Here is a 12,348-nt window from a genome sequence, read left to right as displayed (position 1 = left end):
GAATCCGGTTAATTCACTGTTTCTATCCTAAATGTGACCACCCGTCTTATGTTTAGTGTCACCCGTTAGAAAAACACAACTTTGTTTTAACAACCGTTGCTAAAATCTATATTATAAATACTAAAAAGTCCGCCGCCGTCGGGGTTACTCCCAAAATGGCTTATTACAGCGCCGTCGATTGACGCAGGAGGGTGAAATTTTTGCCACTCGTGGGTCGCGTCATTCAATAGGTCGTATTAAATTTTGGGCACGATGCGGCCGGGGGTGCGCCCATGGCGCGTGCTCACGTGGTGTGCCATAGGGTTTACACTAGAATCGGCAACAGGCTATATTGCTCGGGAACGGTAAGGGCTACGGGGGTGAAATTTTCGCTGTAAGTCGGACGCGTGCACTCAATTGTCGTATTAAATTTTCGAGGGTGTGGGTTCAGCGGTGTGCACGTGGTGCGGCCGCGACCGGCGCCGAGCAGAAGGCACGTGCTTTAGGCTCAGTTGTTCGCTTAAAAAACTGAGTGAAAAGCATCAGAGCCGGCAGGTCATTGACCTTTGACAATGAATACCGACGCCGGGCACCGCTCACCAAGGGGATTCGCCAGTAAATACAATTAATTTGTTTTTGCAATATCTCAGCCGTTTCTTGGCCGATTTAGCTGAAACTTGGACTGTCGGTGGCAGTGTAGTGTAGGGTAGGGTAGGGTAGGGTAGGATAGGGTAGGGGTAGGGTAGGGTAGGGTAGGGTAGGGTAGTGTAAGGGTAGGGTAGTGTAAGGGTAGGGTAGGGTAGGGTAGGGTAGGGTAGGGTAGGGTAGGGTAGGGTAGGGTAGTAGGGTATGGTAGGGTAGGGACTAGGGTAGGGTAGGGTAGGGTAGGGTAGGGTAGGGTAGGGTAGGGTAGGGTAGGGTAGAGTAGGGTAGGGTAGGGGTAGGGTAGTGTAAGGGTAGGGTAGGGTAGGGACTAGGGTAGGGTATGGGTAGGGGTAGGGTAGGGTAGGGTAGTGTAAGGGTAGGGTAGGGTAGTGTAAGGGTATGGTAGGTTAGGGTAGTGTAGGGTAGGGTAGGGTAGGGTAGGGTAGGGTATGGGGTACGGTAGGGTAGGGTAGGGTAGATTTAGGTAAGGTAGAGTTAGGTAGGGTAGGGTAGGGTAGGGTAGTAGGGTAGGGTAGGGTAGTAGGGTAGGGTAGGGTAGGGTAGGGACTAGGGTAGGGTAAGGTAGGGTAGGGTAGGGTAGGGTAGGGTAGTAGGGTAGGGTAGGGTAGTAGGGTAGGAGGGTGAAATTTTCACGACTCGTGGTCACGTCGTTCAACAGGTCGTATTAAATTTTGGGCACGATGCGGCCGGGGGTGCGCCCGTGGCGCGTGCTCATGTGCGCCATAGGGTTAGCATTAGAATCGGCAAAAACAGGCTATTGCTCGGGAACGGTAAGGGCTACGGGGGTGAAATTTTCACGCCAAGTCGATCGCGTGCACTCATTTGTCGTATTAAATTTTCGACAGTGTGGGTTCAGCGGTGTGCACGTGGTGGGGCCGCGGTCGGCGCCGAGCAAAACGCTCGTGCTTTAGGCTCAGTTGTTCGCTTAAAAACCTGAGTGAAAATAATCAGACAACGAAGGCCGACACAAGGCACCGCTCGCCAAGGGGATTCGCCAGTAAATACAATAAATTTGTTTTTGCAATATCTCAGCCGTTTCTGGGTCGATTTAGCTGAAACTTGGACTGTCGGTGGTAGTTTAGGGTAGTGTAGTGTAGGGTAGTGTAGGGGTAGGGGTAGGGTAGGGTAGGGTAGGGTAGGGTAGGGTAGGGTAGGGTAGGGTAGGGTAGGGTAGGGTAGGGTAGGGTAGGGTAGGGTAGTTGTAGGGTATGGTATGGTAGGTTAGGTTAGGGTAGTGTAGGGTAGGGTAGGGTAGGGTAGGGTAGGGTAGGGTAGGGTAAGGGTAGGGTAGGGTAGGGTAGGGTAGGGTAGGGTAGGGTAGGGTACACTGAAAAAAGTTTTTACCATCAATTTACTAAGTTACTAGCTTTGGTAAATTTTACCATCAGCCTACCATCATATTACTACCAGCCTACTATGGTGCTGAATACTATCCTGCCTTGACATGTTGATATTACCATGGTTACGTTTATCAGGGGTGGTTTTGTACCCCAGTTTACAAGGTGGTAACCACCTGAGGCTAGTAGATACCCTCGTAAGCTAATATTCCCTACCATAGTAAAATCAACCTTTCCACGGGCGGATCCAGCAGGTGAATTCGGCGATCAAGTCTCCTCCTTTCCATAGAGGTGTTTGCCAATTTTTGATATGTTGGAAGGAGCGTCATCCAAGGACTAGCTGAGACCCTGAGCAATTAATAGTTTTATGGACGAAAGGCCAGAAATTTCTTGCAACAGTTCCCTGGGTGTGCTTCTGCTGCTATGGTAAGGTATACCATGGCAACACCGACTCTTTAGTGCCCTGGCAACACCATGACAACACTACACCCTTACTAACAATCCACGTGCGTCTGACTCTGCTGCAGCGGCGCCGCCATGTCAGTTCCGGCCGCGCGCCGGCGTTGTGAAGGTGCTCCGTGGTTTTAAATATTTGAACGGTGATTGTGTGGGTGGTTAGCGTAGCTGACGGTGGAGGATACTCGGAAATAACAAGTAAGTCGTTGTATCTTCAGCATAATAATACTTATCTCACGAGTGCCATTTCCAGCAAAGATCGCAGCCTTTGTTTCGGTTCATGTTGTTGAATTTCCTTGAGACCCTGTTGGACCGGGTAGGGGGAGGGTGGTGGGGTGGGTATCATTGCGGGCATTTCCCAGCGTCGGAAATCAACGTGTTTTTTTATTTGTTAACCCACGCCTCACTGGGGTATGTGCTCTAACGCGCCCCACAGCACGTTACAGCACGTTACAGTGGGGGGGGGGGGGCTCCTAACTCCGAAACTACTGGGCCGATTGTCAAAATTCAAACGGCCCCTGGTAGCCCTGGAAATATTGTTGAGCGAAGCCTAATGTCATTGACCTCGAGGTCATCGATGACGTCACAGGTCAGGTCAAAGTAAAAATATCAGCGTCTTGGCACTCTGGGCGCCGGCCAACAAATCAGATCAGGCTCATTTTTTGTTTGCACACTCGTGAATATATGCGTAACATAACCTGAGGGTACCGAACTTGTACTTCGAATTTTTCAGGTCAAGGCCATCTCATCCCAGGTCACGAAAGCTTTATATCGTGCATCGGTGACGTGAGACATATTTATGGTTCATGTAGGCCATATATATCGAAATCAGTGTTGTATGTGTCAGTTTAGGCCATTTTAGCTGAATATAGCTGAGGTCAGGTCAGGTCACTTTAGGTCAAAAATGGTCAAATTTTGAAGTTTACATTTTTCAACAAAAAAGGTGTTTGTCAGATGAAGTTCACATATATTCAACGCATATGTGTTCAAACACATATAGACCCCGTTTCCATGGGCATCACTGATCCGGATCAGCAAACTTAAATCGTATTATATTTCTCGAACTCTTCGTTACATGATATAATTCCAAGTGGATTAGGCTTATATAATCAGTTAATCCCTTATTTTCATTTTCATATATTGTCTAACTATACTGGATTAGCTAATCCATTTTTACTGATCCGGATCAGTGATGCCCATGGAAACGTGGTCATATTCTGCTTTTTTTCATTCAGAAACGTATATGTAAAAAAATAAAAAATACAATTTCTGAGTTTTTATATTTATAATTTTCAAAATATTCAACATTTCGAAAGTCCGAAATCAGTTTGGTAGCCCTGTAGAGTCCACCCATGCAAAAAAAAGGATCTAGCTTAACCCTCAAGGCGGTGGGGGGGGGGGGGGCATTTTTTGCATCCATCTTTAGTTTTTTTTTCGATATATCTCCAGAACCGCTGCGCCGATCTTCACCAAACTTTCAGTACCCTTTTGCACATTGTGACCAAATTTTTTTTCCAAAGGCTATGATAAGTTGGCCGCTACGTCGGAGTGACGTCATTTCTGCCATTGTCGACCAAAAAAAAAGCTTCGCGGGAAGAGCTGTCAGGTCTATAAATTTGATTATGCATAAAAATGTTCAAGACATGAAATGTGTAGAATTACCAGGGCTACTATACTGTTCTCTCGATTTTGTTTTTGAAGTTGACCCCAAAAATAAAAAGAAATAGATATAATAGCCAAAAAATCCCAAAAGTTTTTCGATTTTCGAAACAAACGGAATATATGTAATAGCCACTATGGACTTCTATTCACATTCCATGTATTAGATCGATAACTCCTTTTTGCCAAGTTATAACAAAAAAAAACTGTTCAAAATTAATGACGTCAAATTTTCAAACTCGATTTTGGCAATTCTAGACCACAAAGCGCAAAACAAAGACCACCATTAGACTCGCCGTGACGAGTGGCATCGAATCAATACCAATTTTATGCGAAACTATCAACTTTGACCTGAAATTTGACCTTTTTGACCTGACATTGACCTGACCTCCACCAGAAAGTGACCAAAAAACCGTCCCTGATGGTCTTATAACCAACACCATTGAGGCGAATATGAAAAATTGGCCATAAAACATGCATCGCACAACCCTACTTAGTAAAGATAGGTTCATGTGCTGACCCTTGGTGATCGGACCTGGTATTATCAGTGACCTCCAATAGCAACATATGCTCGTATAATAGGCAACTCACGCCCTATCGCTGATTTTTGACAAAATGCCCTTTACTCGATGTTGCAGCGCATTCCTTAAAAGACCCGTGAACGGTGAAACATTTTATCTTTGACTTGGCCTGTGATGTCATCGGTGACCCCGAGGTCAATGAAATTGAAGTTCCCTCGACAAATTTAACAAGGCTATCGAACGCCATTTAAATTTTACCGATCCGTCATAGTAGCTTCGGAGATTCGGGGGGGGGGGGTAAAAAATCCCCCCCCCCTCCCACCGCGCGGAAGGTAGCCGGGAGGCCCACCGCTTGCCGGGTTAAAACTCAGATCTTGAGAGCGATTACCGTTGTTCAATGCTTTGCATCAAAATCGGCCGAACATGATGTCACTCTGGCGTCATTTCCGGCCGATCTATAGTAGCTACGAAAATTTTATTAGTGCACAAGGTGTCAAATAAATTGATGCAGCCGAAGGTCCTAAAAGCTTTGTTTTGATACGTCCAGCGGTTTTAAAGATATTGCGTAAACACGAGAGGGGCTATGAATAGCCCTCCCCACAGTAGGGTGGGGGTTAACCCTCGCCCGTATTGGTGTTTTTCAGCCACGAACGTTTAAGGGGGGGTCCGTTGAACCCCCTCCTTGCCGTTTCGCCCCTGATTGAGCTAGAGCTTCGCGGAAAAAACGAGCGTGCTGCCCGTGACGAGAGAAAGCCGATGGTACCCAATTTTATCCTAGGTCGTCGGTCCTAGGTCATCGGTTGACCTTCCAGGTCAGGTCAATGACCCAAAAGTGGGGAAAACTGGGACCTGTTAGAACGTCGTAAAACGTGGCTGCTATTGGTTTTTTTAGGGAACTGATCACGAATATCATGTTAGCTATGATCATAGATGATGTCTTCATGCATTTAGGCCAGGTCGGGTCAGGTCAGGTCAGGTCAACCAGTAAGGGTTTTGCCGGGTATTCGTAGTAGGTGCACTAGGTGGCAACCGCCTCTGACAGCTTCGTAACATGTTACGAAGGCACCAAAACTACTTCGTAAATGTTCATATATGGTTGTTAAATTCGAAATCAGCTAAAAAAACTAGCCTAGAAAGATGCTGATAAAACTCGAAAAAGTAAACCGAGGTCATCAAAGGTCAATGAACTGACCTGACCTTCTGGTGACCTTGACATCCACCCTAATGCATGGGAGCAGCATCATATCCCATGTTTGAACGCTTGAAACCACGAAAGGACTGCAAACGCGCGGCAAATGCGAGCCGACATACGCCGAATCGCGATTCCGGCCAAACATGGTCTCGAAAAGTAGGTCACAGGTCAAAGGTCATTAGTCAGGGCCATTACATTTTTTAGGGTAGGTGTAAAATTGATTATAACTCGAGGGTACTGAAAGCTTCGTTGCGGTCGGCCGCTTTTTACGCGAGGTATTCGCGAAAAACCGAGGGGGAGTCCGTTCGACCCCCCCCCCCCCCCTATACGGGGGAGGGTTAACAAGCCAAAACGTTGCTAATTTTTATTTTGATCTGACCTGTGACGTCAACGGTGATCTCGAGGTCAATAAAATTAGGTTTTGCTCGACAGTTTTTCCAGGGCTATCAGACGCCGTTTCAGTTTTGACAATCGGCCCAGTAGTTTCGGAGTTGGAGCGGGGGGGGGGGGTTCTATAAATAGCCCCCGCCTCCCCCAGTGGAGTGCGTTACAGAACATACCCCAGTGGGGCGCTGGTTAAGAGTAGAATTTTTGAATTATTGCCAACACTCAACACTGCACCTCATGGCAATTAATTCATTATAGGGCATTTTACCTGAACCAGCCTCTGGCCTAATGTCCCAAATTTGCTAAATTCCTCACCCTACAAATCCCCTGTTCTATTAGATGCTGCCATTTTTTTAAAACAACTTATCTTAAATCCTTGTTTCATCAAACTGGGAGCTAGGTCACGGGACACTGCGAGTCAAGGTGGGAGGGGTAGGAGATAGAGTGTCACTGCAGCACACACAATCAATCTTTCCATTGGTTTATCTTATATCAATGCCTGCTCTTTTCCAGAGCTGGCTTTCGAAGTTCGAACCTTCGGTATATGGCTACCAATGCCCTTGGAGAAGGTGTTGCGTGATAAATCGCTGGAAGGGCGACATTCAACGATTGTGTGAAAAGAGACCGATTGCATTGTGATGATAAAGTGAACTGTAATAATTGTTGTTCATGCGCGTTGTTTGGTTATGTGCAGACGTAACTTTGTTTGTGGCCAAATGCTTTTTATGTGTGAAATATTTCATGTAGGTTACTAGGTAGATGCTTTGGAAAAGTGAAGAGCTGCTTTGTCGACTGCTAGGTAGATACTGTCATGCATGCTGTTGTGCATCAGTAAGTGGCTGTCGTAATGATAAACAAATTTGGCATGGATAGGCTAAAGCACAGCATATGAAGCATGCTGGTTGATGACTAGTAAGATCCTGTTAACCGACTGGTAATATCACAATAAATGTCACATAGTAAACTATTGTTTTACGATGGTTGGCCAGCAAAGCAAAGCTGGTATCCAGATGACAAAAGGATGGTTTTACCATGATAAGTCATTAGTAAGCATTACCAGGGAGTAGCTAACGATAGTAAAGTCCTAGTTTCGTGCTAGTATCACGTGGGTTTTTGGGCATGGTATGACGACATATAGTTACCGTGTTAATACCATGGTAATTTTTACTGGCATTGGTATTCACATGGTTTTACATTCATATTAGGCCTAGTATTTGGGTCGTAAGTTAGTTTACCATAGGTAAGAGGCTGTTCAAAATATGACCACCACTCGAAAACTAACTAGGGTGGTATTTTTCTTAGTAGGCGGTACCAGGATAATACTAGCGTTAGTAGAGCTTTGGTTTCTTATTAGTTATGCTTTAGTTTCAAGGTGGTATGATGAAAAAATATTACCGTACTAAGACCATGGTATTTTGATGAGCATTGGTAGTTGCATAGTATTCCTTTGATATTGGGCCTAGTATTTGGATCGTAAACTGGTTTACCATAAGTAAAAGGCTGTTCAAAATATGACCACCACCCAAAAACTAACTAGGGTGGTATTTTTTTCTTTCAGTGTAGGGTAAGGTAGGGTAGTAGGGTAGGGTAGGGTAGGGGCTAGGGTAGGGTAGGGTAGGGTAGGGTAAGGTAGGGTAGGGTAGCGTAGGGTAGGGTAGAGTTAGGTAGGGTAGAATTGGGTAGGGTAGGGTAGGGTATAGTAGGGTAGGTTAGGGTAGTAGGGTAGGGTAGGGTAGGGTAGGGTAGGGTAGGGTAGGGTATAGTAGGGTAGGTTAGGGTAGTAGGGTAGGGTAGGGTAGGGTAGGGTAGGGTAGGGTAGGGTAGAGTAGGGTAGGGTAGTAGGGTAGGGTAGGGTAGGGTAGAGTAGGGTAGGGTAGTAAGGTAGGGTAGGGTAGGGTAAGGTAGTAGGGTAGGGTAGGGTAGGGTAGGGTAGGGTAGGGTAGGGTAAGGTAGGGTAGTAGGGTAGGGTAGGGTAGGGTAGGGGTAGGATAGGGGTAGGGTTGAGTTCAAAAAGGGCCCAACATACAAAACACTTGAACACCCCGCAACTATCACCATCCCTTACAGTTCAATTAAAAACAGCTACCCAAATCTACCCAAATAATACACCTAAAAATACAAGTCAATCACCCAAACTAATGCACCCGTAGCATAACATAATTCAAAACATACAGTTATCGCGTAAACCTGTACCTCTAGTTTACATAAAAGTTGAATATAACCGACAAATAGAGCCACTGCCTCGTCGATTTCTCATTACAACTAGTTCCGTTGCAACACACCTAGTTCCGTTGCAAAGTAACTAGGTAGTTTGCATCCTAACTAGTTAGTTTGCAAACTAACTGGACGGTCAGTTAGTTTGCAACGGAACTAGTTTCGTTGCAAACTACCTGGCCGGTCAGGTAGTTTGCAACGAAACTAGTTGCGTTGCAAACTAACGGATTTCGCATACTAACTGTAACAGACGTACACGTAGATAAATCTTTGTGTTTGTATCCTTGACCTCGTTACACCAGGGGCATCGCTCTCATACCATGAAAGTCAGACGACCGGCTGCCACTGTTATTTCAACAAGTCAATACATTGTCCAATTGTCTGTCACCCAGTCATGCATCGTTTTCTGGTCGTCCGGCCAACGAGCCGCCTTGAATGGCTCGTTGGCGCCGCACTGAATAGCCCGCGGGCCACAGGGGAGCCGGTGTCATTACCTGTTCGGCTCAATGGCTGACGGTAGATGAAGAGGTCAGCTCGCGCGTATTGATCAGACATCGTTTCAGCGCGGCCGTTGTGGTGAGCAGGGACGCTCCCGGCTACCGCAGACAGAATGGCACGCGAATGTGTCGTGCGCGCGGGACGGATCGACCCGGTGGTAAGTGTGATGGTAGTCAGGGAGACGGGCAGGGCTGGCTAGCTGGACACGGATTAAGTGCTCAGTTTAATGTCTGCAGATTGCTGTTGAAGCTCCTAGGTGTCATATTTAATGCACATTGCGTTAGATGCAGATATCACCCATTTCACCTCTTAGGGCTATTATAGGCGAAAGTTTTAACCCACTGACCTAGCTTAATCAAGGGATGACATAGAAAGGGAAAATGAACAATAAACACAGACACTGGGTCTATTTATACATTTCAATCGTACAAAGTGGTTGTCGTAAGTTTTTGTTTGAGGCTGCTGAAATATAATTAGGTATATCAGCCGTAGTATCTTGTCTCGTATGTTATTATTATTATGATATCAGCTAGCTAGCCATTGGGAGTGGTCGGGAGCGATTGGGAGTGCCTGGCGTCTCCATTGACATTGACATATAAATATCCGTCCTAGTGATCACTGTTTATTATTGCCAGGCTCGGAATTTGCGAACAATCTATTTTTCCTACCGCACAGTGCCGCCGACTGCCGTAGCCTAACGGTTCATAGTGACATGAAATTGTGCCATGTCATTGTGAAAGAGCTCAGTTCGCAATTCGCACCGTTAGATGTGCAAGCACCACCGACCGACCCACACATGCTTCATCAGTATGACATGAGGAAATTTTGTTAGACCATAGTAACTGGTTTTCTTTATGCGTCATTTCCTAAAAATCTTTGATACTTGCAACTCACTTGTGCGAACACGAGCCACCAACATCCACACGCCGGATGATTGAGACGTTGCTGATGCCGCCTGATGCCGCTGATGCCTCCACCCGCTGAGCTGTGTCCCTAATATCCCCGGACTGATACCCACTGGCCATGACACTCCATTATGGTTACTGGTTATTTATGTTTGGTAGCGCTCTGGTAATGACCCTCGCGGTCGGTGCTTCGGACGACCAGTTCCATCACTGATTCCGCCCCCTCGCTTCCAAACAGAAGTTTGCGAGCGAAACAGGTGCCAGACGTGGCATGATTTAGAGTAAATGTCATGCATTCAGATTTAGACTGCGTCCCGGGCTGGTTTCAGAAGCCGAATACCAGCTGACACTTGACAGTGATCCTTCGTTCAATCACCGTGATAGCAATAATATAATATAAGCGCGATAGTTATTGATCACCAAGACATAACAACTGCCGCTGTATAAATGAATGCGCATCTATCTATAGGTATGTACAGTCTGTCTTAAAAGTACCGTGCAAAGTGACTGTGCGATCCATCAAGCCTGACCGAGGAAAGGCCAGCTATAATTTGAAAGTCACCGAACCAATTGACCTGGGGAATGGACGAGGATGTCAATTGCTTCGGTGACTCAAATTTGCTGCCTTCCTCGGTCAGGCCTGATGGATCCACCGTTACTTTGCGCGGTACTTTTAAGACAGACTGTACATACAAGATGGTTTGAAACATGTGTGACGCAGCACTATCTTTACCAGACCATGTTATATGACAGTTGTGTGTTGGTTTGTCGTTCGTTTGTCAAACAAAACCACATTACATCGCCATACAACAGCGCTCAGAGACGGTTGGGAAGGTTCAATGTTCATGGTTAACTCGATTTCAAGGACGCTGACACGGGAGATGAGGCAGCATGGCGGACGTTTCATTCGGTGCCCGGTCGCGCGCGGTGCTGGTCGGTGGGCTGAACCGACCGAGTGACTCTGAAGGCCGGACTGAGGACGGTGCGGTATAACGCAATGGATCCGACATCCGTCAGCGATACTGAGACGGTGGTTCGTGCAGAGCCCGGTGACTTGGACCGCCTGGTGACGCAGCTGGAGAGACACGGAACGCGCAGCGTAAGGGTATGTTCAATTCAACAGACCCCTCAGCTACTTCTTGTTTGGGGACTAACCAACACATTAACTCTTTGCCTATTTCGTTGTTCATAGTTGCATTAAGTTGACTCTACTAAAATTGTTATGCTTGTAATGGATGAACAGTTGCTGAGCCATGTATTGCTGATGATAAACGTGTAATTTGATCAAGCATTTGACAGTCTGAAATTAGGTATGCGTAGAGTATATATATGAATGACTTGCAGCTGTAAACATCGTTATGATGTACCTAACAGAAATGTGACAACTGCGTCACGTTGAGTGACACATGCCATTTTGTTCCAGCTACGATTTGGTCTGCTTTTAATAACAAAAGGTGTTAACAAGAATCAAAATAAAGTCTTCTACTGTGGTAACTCTGAAGACATGATAGTCTTTCTTGTTACGGTAAGTAGATGAAGTTTATTTTTCTAATAATGAATATATTTTACGAGTAACCGTCCCAATTCATTGCACTTTTTTAACAGCACACTTAGCTCGCATACGAGTAAATAAATATTCATGCTTTGCAGAAACGCAAGGAGACCTTCAACGTTGTATCGGTGGCAGCACCTGAGAGCCCGTCCACCCCTGGCCGGCTGGCGAGGATCCTCAGACACCCTGACCTACGCTCAGCCATCTGGGGCGTCAGTTTTCGGGCTAGTTGCTGGCCCGAAAGTCTATTGGAAACACTGCAAGATGCGGCCCGCGAAATGGGTTTCGAGTTTAATTTGGCAGCGCAAAACATAACATATGCCCGTGCAAAAGGGCTGGACGAAGTAAAACAATCGCCCAGGTAAGAAAAACTATATATGAATGCTATGCTTAAATACAAAGCATTAACTAAACGCAGAGCAGATTTCAAGATATTACCGAATTTCTAGCCATCATACCTCTGTGCTAGTGAACAAACCAAATATCACAGATTATTACGGAGCGAGCGAAGCGAGCGGAGTCTCATACTGAATTAAGGGAAAATCCTGAGTATGAGCGGCCGGCCGGCCGGCCGGCCGTGGGGACGCTCTTCAAAAGCTAATATCTTAGGAACGGGACATCCGATTGACAAGCGGTCTTCTTTACTGAATGTCACTTGGACGTAAAAGTTCTGTGGTGTGATGGCCACCATGCGTTCTTGCCAACCACCGCACGTGGCGCGTGGTAAAGTTGGACATTTTTTTAAGAACCCCAAAATTGCAACCTCAATAACGGCACAAGGGTTGGGCCGATTGAATTGAAACTCGGTACACAGTTAGGTCTCCATCAGATAATTCATCTGCATGTGTTAAGGTTGGGGTGCTACAGCACGTGCGCACGTGCAGGGGGCGCTCCCAGATCTCGAGAACGGCTGGGCCGATTGCGCTCAAATTTGGTACAAGGTTGGGGACCAGTTAGTAGGGTGCCGTGCAAAAGTCAGTTT

Source organism: Amphibalanus amphitrite, unplaced genomic scaffold (genome assembly GCF_019059575.1).
Source record: "Amphibalanus amphitrite isolate SeventyFive unplaced genomic scaffold, NRLGWU_Aamphi_draft 000068F_arrow, whole genome shotgun sequence".
In the NCBI taxonomy this organism is placed as follows: domain Eukaryota; kingdom Metazoa; phylum Arthropoda; class Thecostraca; order Balanomorpha; family Balanidae; genus Amphibalanus; species Amphibalanus amphitrite.
This window is presented reverse-complemented; position numbering follows the sequence as displayed.